We start from the raw sequence: 20082 nt of genomic DNA on the forward strand, positions 1-20082 counted from the left end.
CCGACTTGCAGTCACTGCCATGTATCCCTTTTCTTATTTCTCTCTGCAACAAACACATTAGGGGAATGATAGCTGCGTGATTTGTGCGGCCTCTCCTACACTGCGCCCTGAGGCTGAAGCCTCTCTCTCCTCTGCCTCGCCCCGCCCTGCGCCTCCTCCTACACTGCGCCCTGAGGCTGAAGCCTCTCTCTCCTCGTCCTCGCCCCGCCCTGCGCCTCCTCCTACACTGCGCCCTGAGGCTGGAGCCTCTCTCTCCTCGTCCTCGCCCCACCCTGCGCCTCCTCCTACACTGCGCCCTGAGGCTGAAGCCTCTCTCGTATCTGCCTCGACCCGCCCTGCGCCTCCTCCTACACTGCGCCCTGAGGCTGGAGCCTCTCTCTCCTCGCCTTCGCCCCGCCCTGCGCCTCCTCCTACACTGCGCCCTGAGGCTGAAGCCTCTCTCGTATCTGCCTCGACCCGCCCTGCGCCTCCTCCTACACTGCGCCCTGAGGCTGGAGCCTCTCTCTCCTCGCCTTCGCCCCGCCCTGCGCCTCCTCCTACACTGCGCCCTGAGGCTGGAGCCTCTCTCTCCTCGTCCTCGCCCCGCCCTGCGCCTCCTCCTACACTGCGCCCTGAAGCTGGAGCCTCTCTCGTATCTGCCTCGACCCGACAATGTATTCCCATATTAATCCAGCTATCTTTAAAATCTAAATTGTCAAATTTCTGTAGATAAAACAGATAGTATCTTGGCACAGGTTCGAACTGGGGAGAGTGCCATCCACTGCTATTTCTTTCTCAACCTGGGGGAGGTGCAACCTTTTTCTTTTTTTAATTGCAAAAAAAAAAAATTTACACTTTGTTACTTTGCATCTACAGCAACTGTACCCTGCACACCTTCCCTTTCACATCTCTTAGTACTTCCTAATGCTATACACCATGTCAGCTGGTATTACTCAGAGAACCCAGCCCCATGCTTACAGGCTTTGAATTTTTAATTTGATGGGGAATACCAGCCTGCATAGGGACAGGGAATTTATAGAGCAGAGGGTGTGGGGCTGGGGTAGGGTTATCCATGCTGTTTTCTTCCTATACTTTGTGTGGGAAGAGTTGTCAGTAATGTGATAATTGGCCATCACACTGCCCAGCTGCTGCACCTTTATTTGTCAGAGCAGTGCAGTGCAGTGGTCAGTGATCACTACAATGGAGCCTCTGCAGTAGAGGCCAAGTATGGCTGCAGGGACGCAGGACAGTGCACTAGAACAATGTATCTTCACCCCACTGCTTCTAACAGCTCAGGTTTACTAAGCACCCCTGGTGTAGTTACCAGTAATGCTGGTAGCTGTGGTGCATCAATTGGGGGTATGCTGGCTGCTGTGGTGCCTTTATGTTGGCATACCGGGTGCTGTGGTGCCATTCTGGGTGCTGTGATGCCTTTATGAGGGTGTGCAGGGAGCTGTGGTTCTTCTATGGGCCATGCTGGGAGTTGTGGTGCTTTAATGGGGAGGCCTGTGTGAGCATGGGAGGGGGTCCACTAGAAGGTCAGCAAATGCTATGTGGGAACTGCCAGATAACCTGGCTGCCCAGCAGAAAGCCAGACCAGCCAGTACAGAAGCCAGGTGACTCTGCCTAGTTATGTTTAAGTGACACTGTCTATTTATGTGATATGCCGCATTTTGTTTTGTTTTTTTCTTCTATTTAGTGGAGAGGGGGCTTCATTCAACATTTTTGCTGGGCAGGCCTACTTAGACTGCTGTTGGGTTCATGTAAACTTGGCTCCACCAGTGGCCACACCCACATTCTGGTGCTTGCCCACACCCATTTTCCGGCTGGAGTGCCCGAAAATGTGCCCCTGATCGCTTAGGATCCTAGCAATGCCTCTGGTGGTTACTTTTATCCATAGTGCTTTTTGTGGTGTACCTTTAGGGCTGGTTCAGACGGACGTTCGGAGGCGTTGCATTCGTTGGCGTTGCGTTCGTGATGCGTTCAGCAGCGTTCGCGTTGCGTTCGCATGCGGTCGCGTTTTTTCTTCCCCTAGGGGGACATTACCCGTCGCGGTTAACCGTCCCTGGAAGCTACATGTAGCTTCCAGGGGCTCCTTGAACGCCAGGGAAAATCGGGACCCGAACGCCGCGTTCGTGTAAACGCGCGTAAAAGCTTGGTACAAACGCTCCCATTCACTTGAATGGGAGCGTTTAACGCCAAGCCCCGAACGCTGGCGGTAGATGCTGCACAAACGTCCGTCTGAACCAGCCCTTATAATAGGCCCTTGTTGCTGTAATTAGAAGATACTAATATGTAGAATATCAGTAATATGCTGTTACCAATATGCTGCTAGATAATACACGCTGACACATCATTGCATTTCAGCAGTTCTGGAGGGGTGTTTTAGCGATCAGGTACAACAGAGAGATAGTTTACATATTCAGCAGTGATGCATTGTGGGACACCTCATAGACACCTCATAGTCCGACCTAAATAATCACATTTTTTTATCCTTTTCAGCCCCTTGTATGCTACTATCCTAGGACTTCTGTCTCACCATGAGCTTCCTGGGCAATCTTGAACTCTGAGTGTTTCAAGTCCCAACCCATATAACGATATCAATCCATGTCATGCACTGATGAGGATCAACCATACCAAAACAGTCTGTATGCAGGTTGGATTAATTTGGCTCTGCAACAGGGGTGTTGCTAGGGTACTGGTAGATCCTGAGCACCCCTAGGCACCAAGTCAGCGCCATAGCAATGGAGATGCCACTTCAGGCGTCAGTGAGCACTGTGGCAGGTAACATCCGGGGCCCCCAGCAATAGGTTTTGGATGTATGAACCTAGCAACACGCCTTCTCTGTAATATTAACAAGCTGACACATTATTGCATTTCAGCAGTGCTGGGGGTGTGTTTAGCTATCAGGGACAACAAAGGGATGATTTGCATAGTCAGCAGTGATGCATTGTGGGACACCTCATAGACCCACTCTAACCTGAGTCACAAATACCTTCTGTTTTAAGAAGGCAAAATTGTGCTTTACATAGAATATGACAAGTAAGGTAAACCAAACACACTTTCTTTTAGTGCAGTGACAGTGTTTCCTGCACCACCTTAGCAGCATAGTGGATGATTTTCCCTACTTCCTGCTATTACTGTGTGTCAATGACTTGTCTCCCATACTTGTTCCTGCATAAAGTTATAACAGAAATCATTATTTGAAACAACATTAACTACATTCAAGAGACATCAGGCATGATCTCCTCAGGTTCAGTGTTAGAGGAAAGATTTCACTTATAATAACTTGGCCTTAAAAGCTCGCAGATCTAAAAAGCAACTTTGTATACAAAATATGATCTGACCTGGGAAACGAAATCCCCCTTGACCTGTAGGTAAGTGGAATAGCTGAACATGCTACAGCATGAGAGAACATTTTAGTGGCACTCTGTAAGATAAAGAGCACTTATTATCAGATCTGCGGGATTCTGGCCAGTGACAAATGATTGAGAATGCATGTTCAGGGATTCTGTTTTTGGTTTTCATCCACTTTCTGGAGTTTGTGTAAGCAGCCACGCCATGATTTACAAGTGTTTGCAGAAAGTCAGTTCACACACTCACACTTACGGCTTTATTGAGCGTGCATTTAAGTATTCCTATCACTCCTACGTGATTTTTTTTTCTGAGCATTTAAAATTCAAGTGGGCGGTCGGCTTATTGGAACAATATCTCAGTGGTATCTCAAAAGAAAAATCTCACTGAGCCGGATTTTAACTCTAACAAACAAATGCAGCTATGTTGACTTTCTATGTGTGTACCTTTTGAGCAGCTTAAAGGGAACCTGAACTGTAAAAAAAAAGAGTTTTACTTACCTGGGGCATCTACCAGCCCCCTGCAGCCATCCTGTGGCCTCGCAGTCACTCATGGCTCCTCTGGTCCCCCGCTGCCAGCTAGTTTCGTTTGTGCCGACTGGGAGTCGGTCGACCGCCATGCGTCCGTTTTTACGCATCCCTGGTGGTGCAGGAAGCTATTGCAGACATCAACAAGTACATTTTTATGCGTTACGGGTGTAATGCGTAAAATTTTACACAGCAAAACCAAAACTAGCTGGCAGCTGGGGACCAGAGGAGCCATGAGTGACTGCGAGGGCACAGGATGGCTGCAGGGGGCTGGTAGATGCCCCAGGTAAGTAAAACTCTTTTTTTTTTTTTTTTTTACAGTTAAGGTTCCCTTTAAGCAGGAACAGAACTGTGTGAATAGATAACTCCAAAAGTGACCATACATGATCAAATTCTTTCGTTTTTTTGTTCAACTAGAGAAATCTGATCAACTTTTCAGCTCGAATAAAAATACAAATATACTGTACGCTTATGATCAAACCATGGTCAAATAGAAACTTAAATTTTGAGTTTTTTCTATCTGATTTTTTCTAACACCTCCAATCAGATTTTTATAGAAAAAATGGAATAAACGTTTGCTTTTTCTCAATCAGAGTAAAACGATTATTTTTAATTTCCTCTCTATTTGATCGCGTTGATGGAATAAAACGCGTTACAAAGGAGAGATCATAAGTGAACCCTCCATTATCCTCAAAGTAAGCATATAATAGTATTCACATATGCCTTCCTGTGCAGGTATGGTAAATAAAGCTGCTGGAAGGGAAAAAAATGAGTGTTTTCTTTAAAAAGGTCAGTTGGAGATAGGTTTATGTTTTGTGTGAGAGTTTGGTTAACCGTTTAAGGACCAGAGCCTTTTTATTTTCATTTTGCCGTCCAGGATCACTGTGACTGGCTCACAGTGATCAGCTGGTAAGGAGCCAATGAAACTGGCCTTTACCCTTAAGAGGAAGCTCGGTTGTCACATGAAAGCTGAGACTGCAGCCTTGGTAAGCAGGGATCAGCTAGGGACCACGGAAAGCCGTGGCATAGAATCTGCGCCACATAAGGCCTGGAACCCACTGAAAACCGCAAACGCAAAACGCAACCGCTAGCGTTTTGTCTGAGCGGTTTGCAAGCGGATTCATGCGCGTTTTTGGTCGTGTTTTGCAACATTGTATTTTTTTCCCCAGCGGGTGCCTAGCGTTTTGCGTTTTTATCCTGATTGGTCCTGTGAATTATTTTTCATTTTGTTACAGTGTGCTGAACCGCAAAACGCTAGCAAAACCGCTCAGTTTAGGTTTTGCTGAGCGTTTCCGCTAGCGGTTCAATACTTTACATTGAAGCGCTAACGCTCCCAAAATGCTGCACGTCCTGCGTTTGCGTTTCTGAGAAACGCAAACGCTCCTGTGGAAGTTGCCCCATCCATTAACATTAGCCCAGCGTTTTGGCAAACTGCTAGCGTATCGCAGTACTGCCAAAACGCTGCCAAAAGCGCTCCTGTGGGTTCCAGCCCTAAGAGTTAGAGAGCCACAGATGCAGCATAGATTCTAACTACCACGGTCCCTAGCCGACAGAGAGGTATTGGATTAGACTATAGTTTGAGGTGAAGGTTTGTGTTTTTTTTTTTTAATGGTCCATCATATGTGCCAATAAATGTGATTTAGTACCACAGATTAAATCCACATCACAAGCTTGGAAGCCAGAGATAATGATAAGCTCAGAGCAGAGTAAATATCTGGTAGACCTATAATTATCTTTATACAAAATCAGCTGACCCTGCTGAGGGATGATGTTTCACAATACAGAAGCACTTTCCCTTACAATGAGAATATATTGGCTGTAGTTCCATTCTGTAGTTTTAAAGATGTGTAAAAACAACTGGAAGCGGTAACCCTGCAATACAAGATCATCTCTCAGGGCAGCTGTAATGATCAGTGGTACTCTGCTGGTCAGAGTGAGCTCAAACAGACTAGTTAGCAACACAGCAGTAATAAGTACAGCAAAATGTCAGTATTTTAATAAAGACAAGACAAGACAAATAACATTTATATTGCGCTTTTCTCCTTGCGGACTCAAAGCTCCAGAGCAGAGCAGCAGCCACAAGGGCGCGCTCTATTGGCAGTAGCAGTGTGAGGGAGACTTGCCAAAGGTCTCCTACTGAATTAGTGCTGGCTTACTGAACAGGCAGAGCCGAGATTCGAACCCTGGTCTCCTGTGTCAGAGGCAGAGCCCTTAACCATTACACCATCAGGTGTGATCACACGTGTTTGGGTGCACAGTAGCTCAGGAGTACTCCTAAGTTTAGCCCCTGTCTGTGGGGACTATCACTCCTAATTGATAGCCCCCTGACTGTGGGGTCTATCAATAATTCAAGAGAGGTCGTACGAGCAGGGTCGGTAACAGATCGGTCAGTTGGCGGTACAAAATCAGTAAGCAGAGTCGAAGTCAGAGTATAGCCAAGGTCGGCAACAATCAGATGTGCGGAGGTACAGAATCAGAGGGCTAGTGCAGAGGCGAGGTCGGCAACAAGACAGAAAGACTGAGTACAGAATCGTGAGGCAAAATGATAGTCAGAAGTTCAGGCAAAGTTCATACACATAAAGGCAACAATATCAGTTTAAATTATAGCTATCAAAATCAGATCCTAAGCTATGTGTGAAATCCCCGGGGTCCTGCCGGATCAAAGCACACTAGGAACTAACTAAGGTCTGAGAGCTTAACCGCAAAGTTTCAGCAACAGCAGACAACGATGCACTGACAGCCCTGGTCTTAAATACACAAGGTATACCTGCTGCTCCACCCACTATCCCCAGCCAATCAAACGGCAAAGGGTCAGACGAGAGTTGTCAGCTGACCGGCCGGTCAGCTGACCTTCCTCCTCAGCGCATAAAGGTCCTGTCTTTGGGTGCACGCATGCGCCCTTCTGTTCTGATGTACCCTGGAGAGACCTGACCTGGTGTGAAGCGATGTCTAGGAGGCGGCGGCGGCGGCGGAATCCGCCGTGACGTCAGACGCGAGAGCGGCGGTCGCGCCGCTCTCTGCTGCAGAGGTAATTTTGCTACTACTGACAGCAGCACATTCATTTTGCAATATAAAGCTTACTTTGATTCTGTGTGCCATTTCATTATCAAGGTGTGTGCTTACTATACAGTGTTGCATTCTAAGAATGCTTAGCCTTGATACTATAAGAGAAAAAATGTATTGTGTCTGTTTACTCTTTAAAAATACCTAATCCGATTAAAAAGAAAAAAGAAAAACAAATATGAATTCATCTTGATTGGCTGTTTGAAGTGAAAAGAAGCAAAATGAACATTCTCCGCTCGTAGCATCTGAGGATTGATTCACTAAACGGCGCTATTTCAGAACGCGCGTACGGCGTAATGCTGTGTGCGCTATCGGCATAACACTACAAGCAATCTCGCTATTAGCAAGTACAGTATAGCGCGCGTTCATTAGATAGCGGTTGGTGGTGAAACAATAAAGAGCGTTAATTTTTTTAATATAATGCTGTTAAAGTATTATGCGGATACAAAATTATGTTATATTAATTTAAATAGTGCGTAGTTGAACAGTACATGCTTTAAAGTGTAGCTGTCGGGCATAAAATCAAAAATCAATTATTTCTTTTTATCCGGTAAACAAGTACTAAGGATGCTAACCAGGCAATCCAAAAGTTAAAATCACTATTACTTTTCTTGTTGATAAATAATCATTCCCCAGTTTACATGACTCTTATTTGGTACACACAAAATTTGGTACACAAAAAGGAAGTTGCAGGGCATGCTGGGTTGCCCTTTTTTACTTCTCTACTTACCTTCAGACTTAACTAATGCAGCCTGAAACCTCTTTCCCTACTGTTTTCCCCTCCCACACCTCTGTTCCTCTCTGATTGGCCAATATTTCTCATGCTGAGAAAATGCACTTTCTATAGTGAAGGGCAGGCAAATTCAGGAAAAGGAGGGTAAGGGAGGAAATGACATCAGGATTGGCTTCAAAATAGCCACACTTAAAATGATAAATGCTAATAAGGATTTTTTCTTTTTTTTACTGTAGAAAAATCACTAAAATCAAAACGTGCACAGTGCAATGCATATGTTATGTAAGTAGAGCAAGTATTTATCTACTTACCGTATTTTTCGGACCATAAGACGCACCTAGGTTTACAGGACAAAAAAATCAGGGGAAAAATAAAATATACTAAACCTGGTGCAATTATGGTGCAGGGACATCTTGTGGATCTTCTCCTCTCCCCAAGGTGTCTCTAGGCTACACTAAGCCACACTGCCCCCACCAGCTACACTAACCCCTGCTACCACTCTAGCTATACTGTCCGGCTGCACTAAACCCTGTAGCTACACTAACTACATCTCAACTAACTAAAGTTCCTCAACTAGTTGTAGTGGCCTTTTATTCAAATTTTGCAATGAATAAAACAAAGTGCCGCACCTACAGGAACCATCCAGGTCATACATATACAGCCAATTCTGAATTCACACTGCACTTTGCTCCTTCCATTGTTTGTGCAGTGTGTGCATAGACTTTGTACAGCATGTGAAGCAGAAGACTGGAAGAACAAATAAACATGTTAAATGACAATGTTGTTGACTAATTTTGTTGAGTACTCTAATCAAAAATCCGTTGGCACTTACTGGTGCTCCTGTCTTGCACCCTCTGTGCTTTCATCAGGTCCCTGCATGCCCACTTCCTGTTTAGAAGTTTTTCTTAGGAGTCAGCTGATCATGTCCATGTGCAGTGGAATCGGCTACTGTGGAATCTGCTGTTCTTGTGCTGCGGCTGCGCTCCATGTGTTTCGCCATAGCAACCAGCGAGCTGCTCACAGGGGTCGAGGATACCATTCAATGGGAGGCAGATCAAGTGAACAGGACTCCCCACTGCAGCTGCTCCTTCCTGGAGGATTGTCAGAGGGAAGCTACAGCCACTACCGGTGTGCCCGTTGCCATAGAGACTTGTCACCTGCTGACACTGGGTTTGAGGGTGGTAAAAAAAAAAGGGAAGGGTTCCCGGCTGTTGCATCTTGCTCATGGAAGATGGAAGATCATCAGAGGGAGGCCACAGCCGTGTGAGCTACAGCCACTACCACGTGCCTGTTGCCATAGAGACTAGTCACCTGCTGACATGGGGTTTGAGGCAGGTAAAAGTGGAGGGTTCGCGGCTGCTCGCTCATGGAGATTGGCAGAGGGAAGCTGTGGCCATGCGAGCTACAGCCGCGTGCCGATGCCAATCAATGGGAGGGGCAAGTGAAGGGCTCCTGGCTGCTCGCTCGTAGAAAATCAACAGAGGGAGGCCGCGGGCACCCATGTCCCCGCTGCCATAGAAACTTATCAACTGCTCACAAGGGGCGGACAGGCAGGTTAGCTGATGTGCAAGGTGGGTCTAGGTGTGGGTGCAACACTGAATACGCAGGCACAGCAAGAATCTAGAGCTAAGGCATTGGACCACTTGATATCAGCATTTGGGACTATAAGACGCATTTTTGGGGGAGAAAAAGTGTATCTTATAGTCTGAAAAATACAGTGTGTGTGTGTGTGTGTGTGTGTGTGTGTGTGTTTGGGGGGGGGGGTTCTGAGTTCTGAGATAGTATGGCCGAAAGCTCCTCTTTAAAAACATAGCAACGTTATCATTCATTACCTAACATGCGCTCATCCAGCCAAACCTCAAACTGTTCTATGTCATCTTATACCAGGCTACCTGTACTGAAGGCCCCTACACCTAGCTATCTATATTGAAGAAACCTACACCTAACTATACTATACCTAGCTACCTATACTGTAGGCCCCTACACCTAGCTATCTATACTGTAGGCCCCTACACCTAGCTATCTATATTGAAGAAACCTACACCTAGCTATCTATATTGAAGAAACCTACACCTAACTATACTATACCTGGCTACCTATACAGTAGGCCCCTACACCTAGCTATCTATACTGTAGGCCCCTACACCTAGCTATCTATATTGAAGAAACCTACACCTAACTATACTATACCTGGCTACCTATACAGTAGGCCCCTACACCTAGCTATCTATATTGAAGAAACCTACACCTAACTATACTATACCTGACTACCTATACAGTAGGCCCCTACACCTAGCTATCTATACTGAAGGCACCTATACCCAACTATATTATACCCAGCTAACTATATTGAAGGCCCCTATACCTAGCTATCTATACTGAAGGCACCTATACCTAATATCGATACTGAAGGCACCTATACCTAATACCTATAATGAAGGCCCCTTCACCTAGCTATCTATACTAAAGGCACCTATACCTATCTAACTATACTGAAGGCACCTATACCTAGCTACCTAAATGTTGGTAGATCTCCTGGACTCGGCATATTTTAAAGTAGCTCATGAGCTGAAAAAGTGTGGGCACCCCTGCACTAGAGTAACTATGCCAAATTACCTGTCTTGGCCAAAGATCGCCTAGCATGTCTACAAGACTAAAGGTTTCAAAAATGCATTAAAGGGTTCGGTTGAAGTTTTGGGTGGTTCCAAAAACAGCCTATTGATAATATGCAGGAAGGATTGCCATAGCAAAGGCTCATCCATAGTATATTTTCATGTAAGACGGGTACAGAGCTTATCAGTAAAACCTGAAATGAACTGATTAGCAATCAGAACCTTCTATGATGTTCACATTACAGTAACATGAGTGTGTCCATCATTTTGCTCCTTTTTTTTGCTTTCTTATTCACACCTGCATGAACCGGTGATATTCTGCCACTGACTGTATCCTGTTTTGCTGAATCAAAGATTGTTTGATTATGGCAGGGGATGATCGTTGCTAGAATTAGAGGCATTAATTGCAGTCAGGCTGTCTCTGGCTACCAGAAAGAGCAATCTTTTTGTGGCTTAAAATGTTGCATAAGTTTATGTAACCCAGCCTGATTTTCCTACAATGTGTGCACTTCTTCCCATTTTGTCTTTACACTGGTTCGCACATTAACTCGCTGTCAAGCACAACACTGCAAGCGAACATGTTTTGAATTATACCTTGTGGGAGAAACATATGTTTAGGCTCATACCTTTTTAAAAAGTGCTAACACAATACACATCTAAAATTGCGCAAAAGGTGGATCAGCGCATCACCAGGCCGCCTCCGAATGGCTTCCAATCAGAGGTGCGCTGAGCCCCCCCAGAAACTGCAAGCGCACCTTGAACCCAAACAGAAGGATGACTTCTCCGCTGTGGGAGGGACGAGTACTTAACAAGTTGCATGCAAGCTGTTACAGGAAACCAAAATCCTCCAGTGGTAGACAGGTCATGTGTATGCTAGGTGTGTATTTTATCCCACAAGTGGGACTTGCACTCTCTTGCAGTTAGGCACTTATCTGTTTTTAAGTAGCGCTGTTCATTTCCTTGCCATGGACAATACACATCTAAATTAATTTTTACAGAGCAATTAAAATTTACACCATTTACACAGTACAAAAATGTTTAAAGTGGAACAGGAATAGTAGTAGGAAGTTGCGCTCCATTGTCAACTTAGTAAAGCAGCACTTCAGTAGGTTCAGTTCACCTTCACCACTTCACCCCTTCACCCCTTCACCCCAAGGCGGTTTTTACCCTAACAGACAAGAGCGATTTTCACCTTTCCATGCTCATCCCTTTCATTTGCCAATAGCTTAATCACTACTAATCACACTGAAATGATCTACAGTGGCTTGCAAAAGTATTCGGCCCCCTTGAAGTTTCCCACATTTTGTCATATTACTGCCACAAACATGAATCAATTTGATTGAAATTCCACGTGACAGACCAATACAAAGTGGTGTACATGTGAGAAGTGGAACGAAAATCATGCACGATTCCAAACATTTTTTTTAAATAAATAACTGCAAAGTGGGGTGTGCATAATTATTCGGCCCCCTGAATCAATACTGTGTAGAACCACCTGTTGCTGCAATTACAGCAGCCAGTCTTTTAGGGTATGTCTCTACCAGCTTTGTACATCTAGAGACTGAAATCCTTGCCTATTCTTATTTGTAAAACAGCTCCAGCTCAGTCAGATTAGATGGACAGCGTTTGTGAACAGCAGTTTTCAGATTTTGCCACAGATTCTCGATTGGATTTAGATCTGGACTTTGACTGGGCCATTCTAACACATGGATATGTTTTGTTTTAAACCATTTCATTGTTGCCTTGGCTTTATGTTTAGGGTCGTTGTCCTCCTGGAAGGTGAACCTCCGTCCCAGTCTCAAGTCTTTTGCAGACTCCAAGCGGTTTTCTTCCAAGATTGCCCTGTACCTGCACCACTTCACCCCTTCACCCCAAGGCGGTTTTTACCCTAACAGACAAGAGCGATTTTCACCTTTCCATGCTCATCCCTTTCATTTGCCAATAGCTTAATCACTACTAATCACACTGAAATGATCTACAGTGGCTTGCAAAAATATTCGGCCCCCTTGAAATTTTCCACATTTTGACATATTACTGCCACAAACATGAATCAATTTTTATTGGAATTCCACATGAAAGACCAATACAAAGTGGTGTACACGTGAGAAGTGGAACGAAAATCATACATGATTCCAAACATTTTTAAAAATAAATAACTGCAAAGTGGGGTGTGTGTAATTATTCAGCCCCCTTTGGTCTGAGTGCAGTTAGTTGCCCATAGACATTGCCTGATGAGTGCTAATGAATAAATAGAGTGCACCTGTGTGTAATCTAATGACAGTACAAATACAGCTGCTCTGTGACGGCCTCAGAGGTTGCCTAAGAGAATATTGGGAGCAACAACACCATGAAGTCCAAAGAACACATCAGACAGGTCAGGGATAAAGTTATTGATAAATTTAAAGCAGGCTTAGGCTACAAAAAGATTTCCAAAGCCTTGAACATCCCACGGAGCACCGTTCAAGCGATCATTCAGAAATGGAAGGAGTATGGCACAACTGTAAACCTACCAAGACAAGGCCGTCCACCTAAACTCACAGGCCAAACAAGGAGAGCGCTGATCAAAAATGCAGTTAAGAGGCCCATGGTTACTCTGGACGAGCTGCAGAGATCTACAGCTCAGGTGGGGGAATCTGTCCATAGGACAACTATTAGTCGTGCACTGCACAAAGTTGGCCTTTATGGAAGAGTGGCAAGAAGAAAGCCATTGTTAACAGAAATGCATAAGATGTCCCGATTTGCAGTTTGCCACAAGCTATGTGGGGGACACAGCAAACATGTGGAAGAAGGTGCTCTGGTCAGATGAGATCAAAATGGAACTTTTGGCCAAAATGCAAAATGCTATGTGTGGTGGAAAACTAACACTGTACATCACTCTGAACACACCATCCCCACTGTCAAATATGGTGGTGGCAGCATCATGCTCTGGGGGTGCTTCTCTTCAGCAGGGACAAGGAAGCTGGTCAGAGTTCATGGGAAGATGGATGGAACCAAATACAGGGCAATCTTGGAAGAAAACCGCTTGGAGTCCGCAAAAGACTTGAGACTGGGACGGAGGTTCACCTTCCAGGAGGACAACGACCCTAAACATAAAGCCAAGGCAACAATGAAATGGTTCAAAACAAAACATATCCATGTGTTAGAATGGCCCAGTCAAAGTCCAGATCTAAATCCAATCGAGAATCTGTGGCAAAATCTGAAAACTGCTGTTTACAAACGCTGTCCATCTAATCTGACTGAGCTGGAGCTGTTTTACAAATAAGAATAGGCAAGGATTTCAGTCTCTAGATGTACAAAGCTGGTAGAGACATACCCTAAAAGACTGGCTGCTGTAATTGCAGCAAAAGGTGGTTCTACACAGTATTGATTCAGGGGGCCGAATAATTATGCACACCCCACTTTGCAGTTATTTATTTAAAAAAAATGTTTGGAATCGTGCCTGATTTTCGTTCCACTTCTCACGTGTACACCACTTTCTATTGGTCTGTCACGTGAAATTCCAATCAAATTGATTCATGTTTGTGGCAGTAATATGACAAAATGTGGAAAACTTCAAGGGGGCCGAATACTTTTGCAAGCCACTGTAGATCATTTCAGTGTGATTAGTAGTGATTAAGCTATTGGCAAATGAAAGGGATGAGCACGGAAAGGTGAAAATCGCTCTTGTCTGTTAGGGTAAAAAACCGCCTTGGGGTGAAGGGGTGAAGTGGTGAAGGTGAACTGAACCTACTGAAGTTTTTTCTTTGATGTTTGCTTTTTCACTATTTTGACGCGCACGTGCACGGGAATGCACGTGCACCCGTGAGAGCGCGCATGTGCACGCGCACATACAATCACGCATGCGCACAGCAGCAGCAGCACTCTCTGACTTCTAAAAACGTCCTGGAACCATTAAGGGGCTCTAGCAGGATGTTTTTATAAGTCAGCATGTCATTAAGTAGTTAACTTCGTGGTGAATAGCATCAACATCAAATATAAATTTGATGTAGGTCTGCTCCTGGGAATTTTGATTTGGAGGGGGCGGAGCAGCAACGTCCTGGTTTGGGAAGGCAAAGCTAAGTAGAGTGAAAGAGGCGGGGCAAGTAATGAGAAGAGGGGGAGTGACACAACAAAACAGACGAGCCACAGCAAGAGTTTTTGTGAGCCGAATGCATCCGGCGGGGCCACCAGTTGGACAGCACTGCATTAGGTAATTGTTTCAGGGCTACAGAGAGTCCTCTTTTTAAATAAAAAACATAAAATAAGAAACAACTAGCATCTTACATTAGGTCTTACAGTATTTGCTTTCAGGGCCCATAGTGACCATACAGCTTTCTCTAGCGTCAGTCGTATGCCTCTTGCTGCAATTATTTGTACATACTTTTCATTTTTACAGCCCAGTAGTACATCAACGCATATGTGCATAAAAATAGTAAAGGTTTAATGACAGGTCAGTTCAGGTCACGGGTCATTTATGTCTGAATCATAATGGGACTTCCAATAGTACACTGTGGTGGGAATACCTGTGTTATGTTACTCAGTACCCCAATCATTTGATATTCGAGTTGTATGATGAGGTAACGGTGTATGATATGTAATACATTTCTCCAATACCTTTCCAGCAAGCATTTGATTTAAATGCAGTTCTCTGCCTAGCACCCCATCAGCCGGTGGTGACTCCCTGGAGAAAGAATGCAGGAATAGCGTTTCCAAGAAGTGCCTGCAGAAACTTACATCCGGGAGCCATCGTACTCCACTTGTGGCTGTCGTATCACAGGCAGCCTTAACTTCCAGATGTGAGAGAACCATCTAAGCATCGAGCTGTCAGCAGCCTTAAACTGGGCATTAAATTTGCATCCCAATTAAAGCTGTTTGCAGGTCATTTTTGCCAAAAACAATAAAAGTCTTTGAGCCAGGGGGCGGCACTGATGGGATCGGCATGTGTGACTTGGAAGTTAGCTAATACTGAATCGTTTTTCATATGCTCGGTCGGCCTCAACAGACCATAGAGAAGCTAAACCCTAAGCTCTGTTTACCATAAACCCTGCAGCCTCTCAAACATCATAAAAACGGCACCGACCGCCCATCTGTCTCTGCAATCAGAGTGTTCGCTGACTGTGATTAGCAATATTAACCCACACATATCCTGACTCTGCAAACCTTCACAGCTATTCTAGCTGCAGGAGGCTACATCAAAAAAAAGAAAAGGTTAACTGAGAACTATGGGGTGTAATGATAATGTATTGGTTTCTGTGATGTCCTACAGGACTCACTCTTACACCATTAGTGTTGTTTCCTGTTAGCTGGAAGAAGAAAGTGAAACAAAGAAAATCATTTTATATGCTAACTAAAATATTTAGCAGTTTGATTTGTCAAGAATACTCTGTTCTCTTTGTGGTGGTTAGCACTCCTGTCTGGGGTTCAATTCTCGGCTTGGACTTTATTTGAGTGAAGTTTGTATGTTCTTTTCATGTTGGCACTAGTATGGTTGAGCTGGGCCAGTGAGAAGGTCCATTGGGAAATTCCACTAATGTGATTGGGTTGACAGCACCCTCTCAAACTGCTAGGTTTCAGATAGGTTGTAGTAAACTACACCCACACTATTCGGCCAGTTAGAATGATTCAAGTTGTAGAGGTTGCTGTGATCAGAGTCTGTTCCTTATGGACTTTCTCACTGGCTCACCTCAACCCTAATATCTCCCCCATGTTTGTGTAGGTTTCCGCAATGCACGTCAGTTTCCATCCATAACTCTAGGGTTCAATTCATACTTAGGTGTTCTATGCCATGGGCGGTAATAGCGCATACAATGTCACTCTCCATGGAATGGAACACCTACAGAGGGACCATTCAGACATGTGGGTTTCATCGGCCATGACATGCCTAATTTCTGTCCAGTCAAACTGGCAATTTTAAACAATCCATGGTCAAAGAAATATAAACCAAACTACACCAAAAGAATTTCATGACTGATAAAATGCACAAACACATACTACTAGTATGCAAAAAATAATCAATGTTTGTTTGAAGACGTATCCGGGAGGTGCGATACATATGAGGTCGGGCCTGGCACTTTAGCACTTTGGTTCTTTGGTCTTCCTTAGTGGTAAGCAGCCTTAATACATTTATTTTCCTTGGCGCTCCTATTGATTACTATGTAACATTGGAGATATATTGGTTACTGAAGAGTGACACATATTAGTTATGCAGCTCGCCCTAGGATAGAATATTGTGTATACAAGATGTATTACTTATTGGTGATTTATGATATACGCCTCCGGTTGCTACCAGTGACAGGCTCTGTTTTTAATAATATTGTGGATACTTCTTTCAATAAACATTGATTATATTTCTGCATACTAGTAGTATGTGTTTGTGCATGGAATTATTTTAGTGTAGTTTGATTTAAGTATATTTCCATGACCATGGATTGTTTAGAATTGCTCTACCTTTTTGTATATTGTATAATTTCTGTCCAGTGCCAGTGAGTTTACATTCTGGTACTGCAGCAAACAGAACAGGCACAGAATGGAATGGGCATGTCGACACATGTGAACAAATCTTGTGTTTAAGAATCCATGACTTGTCTATTACTCTCCTGTGGTTTATTCTGTGAATTCTGATTTTAATGTATACCCCATGGTATTAAAGGAGTTGAGTTCATTTATCGATAAGCCACTTTATCTTATTTTCTGTAATTTATTTTCAAGTGGATCAGTTCCTTATGACTGGTGTACAGTTGATTTTTCCATTTATTCAAAAAAGGGAAAACACTCAGAGCCAGGAAACTATAGACCCGTAAGCTTAACATCACGATAACAACAAATTACATTTGTAAAGCGCTTTTCTCCCGTAGGACTCAAAGCGCATAAGCATGGCTCAGACTAATAATTTGTTGATTGGTAAATTGTGGTACAGAGGAAGAACTCTATAAGTCCAGAAATGCTAGGCTAAACAGGCGGCTTTCAGTCTGGATTTGAATAACTCCAGGGAAAGGGCTGTCTTTTCTAGGAGTGGTAGGTAGTCCTAAAGGGTAGGAGCAGCATGACAGAAAGCTCTGACTCAAAGGTTTTGAGGTGCACTTTGGCAGTGACCAAGTTTATGGAACCTGCTGATCTGAGGCTGTGAGAGGAGTGGTGCAGTTTAATCAAGTCTTTCATGTTGTGTGTAAATTGTTTGAAGGTATCCTAAGGGATGCTATACAAAATTATGAAGCACAGAATAATATTTTTTCAGTTCAACATCATGGTTTTACTAGAGACAGGCCGTCTCATCAACATGCTCAGCTTTTATGAAGTGGTGAATGAAAATCTTGAGAAAGCTATAGATGTAGTGTACTTGGAATTTGCAAAGGCTTTTGACACGGTTCTCCACAATAGCCTGGTGCAGAAGCTGAGGATACCGGGACTAGGAGAAAATGTGTGGATGTGGATAGAGAACTGGTTAAGGGATAGAAGGCAAAGAGTGGTGGTAAACAGAAAATACTCAAAATGGGAAACTGTTAGCAGTGGGGTCCCGCAGGGGTCAGTACTTGGTCCAATTATTTTTAATTTATTTAATGATTTAGTAGATGGAATACAGAGTAATGTAGCCATCTTTGCAGATGATACAAAATTATGCAACATTATCAACACTAAGACGGATAGTGACATATTACAACAGGACCTTGACAACATGGCCGTATGGGCGGGCACGAGGCAGATAAAATGTAATGTTGATAAATGTTAAGTCATGCACCTTTGATGTACCAATGGTAGATCATCATATAAAATAATAAATGGCATACTGTAATGCTGTTGGGGTCATACTTTCTGACCACCCAGCACAACAAGGCTAAGAGCTGGATAATGGAAGAGGCTACACAAGCTGCCCAGAGCAACTGCAGCTCTGGGCTTCTGATAAGACGCAATGGCAGCGCAGTGCGATGTTGTGCTGCTCTTGCGATAGCAAGCTTTCAGACAGATACAAGACAGACTGGAGTGAGGTAGCCAAAAGCAACCGCAGCAATGGCTACCTCGCAAGGACAGGACTAGGAGGACAGAGGTTGAAAGAATGAATGCTTGCTTATCTAGTCACTGCCTCAGTGACAGCAAGCATTCACGAAGACAAGAGTGAGGTAACCAATAGCATCCGCAGCAATGGCTACCTCGCAAGGACAGGACTAGGCTAGCTAAGCACGGGTGATCACGCTAAGCGCAACCTACCGAAACGTGCTAAAAACGGACTAGCTGAACACAGGATATCAACAGTTCGAGTACGTATATATCAGCGGCACTGATATATCACCATAACACGAATACAAGGAAAATGTCAAACGCTGACTAGAATATGTATATATTGGCGATGAACCAATATATAACATAAGCAAGGACACTAGCTAGATCTGGACTGGAGCAATACAGCGATCTAAGTAGGCAATACTAACAATACAAAATCTCTGCACTACAAGGTGTACGTATATATGTCCCCGTGGGAAATATATAATCGTAGCTCCACAAGATAACTGAACTAGATGGAATATATTTCACAGTATCAAAGGATCCAATAACCGCTTAGACAGAGCTGAAACTATGACGGGCCAGGTCTAAAAGGGGAGGCAGACTTTTATGCTGGCATCAGCAAATGGATGCAAGCATGCAAATCTCCACACAGCTGAATGGTAATCATTCAATCCTGAGCTGGCTTGGTTACCATTTGCTAGCTGAAAGACCATTATAACAAATGCATGCAGTGCTATGCAACAACATGCATGCAGGAAATCCAGGGCTATCTGGCTGCAGTTCAGCTGTAGTAAGCCATTGGTGGAATAATGACAGCATTCTGAGCTGCCCAGACCTGCAGAGCAATTGCAAATGACAATGTTACTCATTGCGAATGCACAACCGAATGCAGGCAGACAAGCCAGAACTGTCCATTTGCGGCTCCGCCGAAATGGACAGAACACGCCAGAAGAGGAATCCTTACACATACAGTTGGGAACATCAGACTTGGAGAAGGAATACTGGTTGATAACAAGTTAGGTAATCGCATACAATACCAAGCAGTGGTAGCTAAAGCAAATAAAATTCTGGGATGCATAAAAGGGGAAATAATATCAAGAGATGCTAGTATACTACTCCCTCTGTATAAATCACTTGTGAGTCCACATCTGGAGTATACAGGTTTGGGTGCAACACTATAGAAAGGACATTCTGACCTTCTGGAATGGGTACAAAGGCGGGCAACTAAATTCATCAGAGGGATGGAAGAGCTCACTTGCCAAGAAAGGTTGGACTACCTGGGCTTATTTAGCTTTGAAATAAAGGTGACTGAGAGGTGACCTGATTAATATGTATAAATACATCAGAGGGCAATACAAAAGCTTAACAGATAAGCTTTTTGTCCCTAGGGTTGTACAAGTGACAAGGGGACAGGATTTGCGTAAGGAAGAAAAAAGTTTTTGCAATCTATTTAAAAATTGGTCCTTCACAGTGAGAGTGGTTAAAATCTGGGATGTCATACCTCAGGAAATAGTTACGGCAAACTCTATATCTGCATTTAAAGAGGGCCTGGATGCTTATCTTGCATTGAAAGTCATCCACGGCTATAATTATTAGGGTAATTCCTGGAAGAGTTGATCCAAGGATTTATCTGATTGCCATCTGGAGTCGGGAAGGAATTTTCCCTTTAAAGGCTAATTGTCCCAGGCTTTATAAAAAGGTTTTTCGCATTCCCCTTGATCAACTGGGATACGTGCAGATTTAGGATGTTGTTCTTTTTGTGTGGTTGGACTTGATGGATGGATGTCTTTTTTCAACCAAACTAACTAGTTAAATTTGTGAGTGTGAACAGAACCTA

The 20082-nt window shown here is 44.0% G+C and overlaps 1 protein-coding gene and 1 long non-coding RNA gene across 2 annotated transcripts in view; one reads left to right on the forward strand and one right to left on the reverse strand.

Moving 5' to 3' along the window:
- The window catches only part of LOC137532964 (uncharacterized), a 58938-nt gene extending 50182 nt beyond the window's left edge, over positions 1–8756 (reverse strand). Inside the window, exon 1 of the long non-coding RNA XR_011024090.1 lies at positions 8489–8756. This is a non-coding gene — a long non-coding RNA (uncharacterized lncRNA). The remainder of the gene's footprint in view (positions 1–8488) is intronic.
- SLC25A21 (solute carrier family 25 member 21) overlaps positions 1–20082 on the forward strand; it is a 485336-nt gene that overhangs the window by 430804 nt on the left and 34450 nt on the right. The gene's annotated exons all lie outside the window — the stretch shown is intronic.

This window comes from Hyperolius riggenbachi, chromosome 9 (genome assembly GCF_040937935.1).
Source record: "Hyperolius riggenbachi isolate aHypRig1 chromosome 9, aHypRig1.pri, whole genome shotgun sequence".
NCBI classification, from domain to species: domain Eukaryota; kingdom Metazoa; phylum Chordata; class Amphibia; order Anura; family Hyperoliidae; genus Hyperolius; species Hyperolius riggenbachi.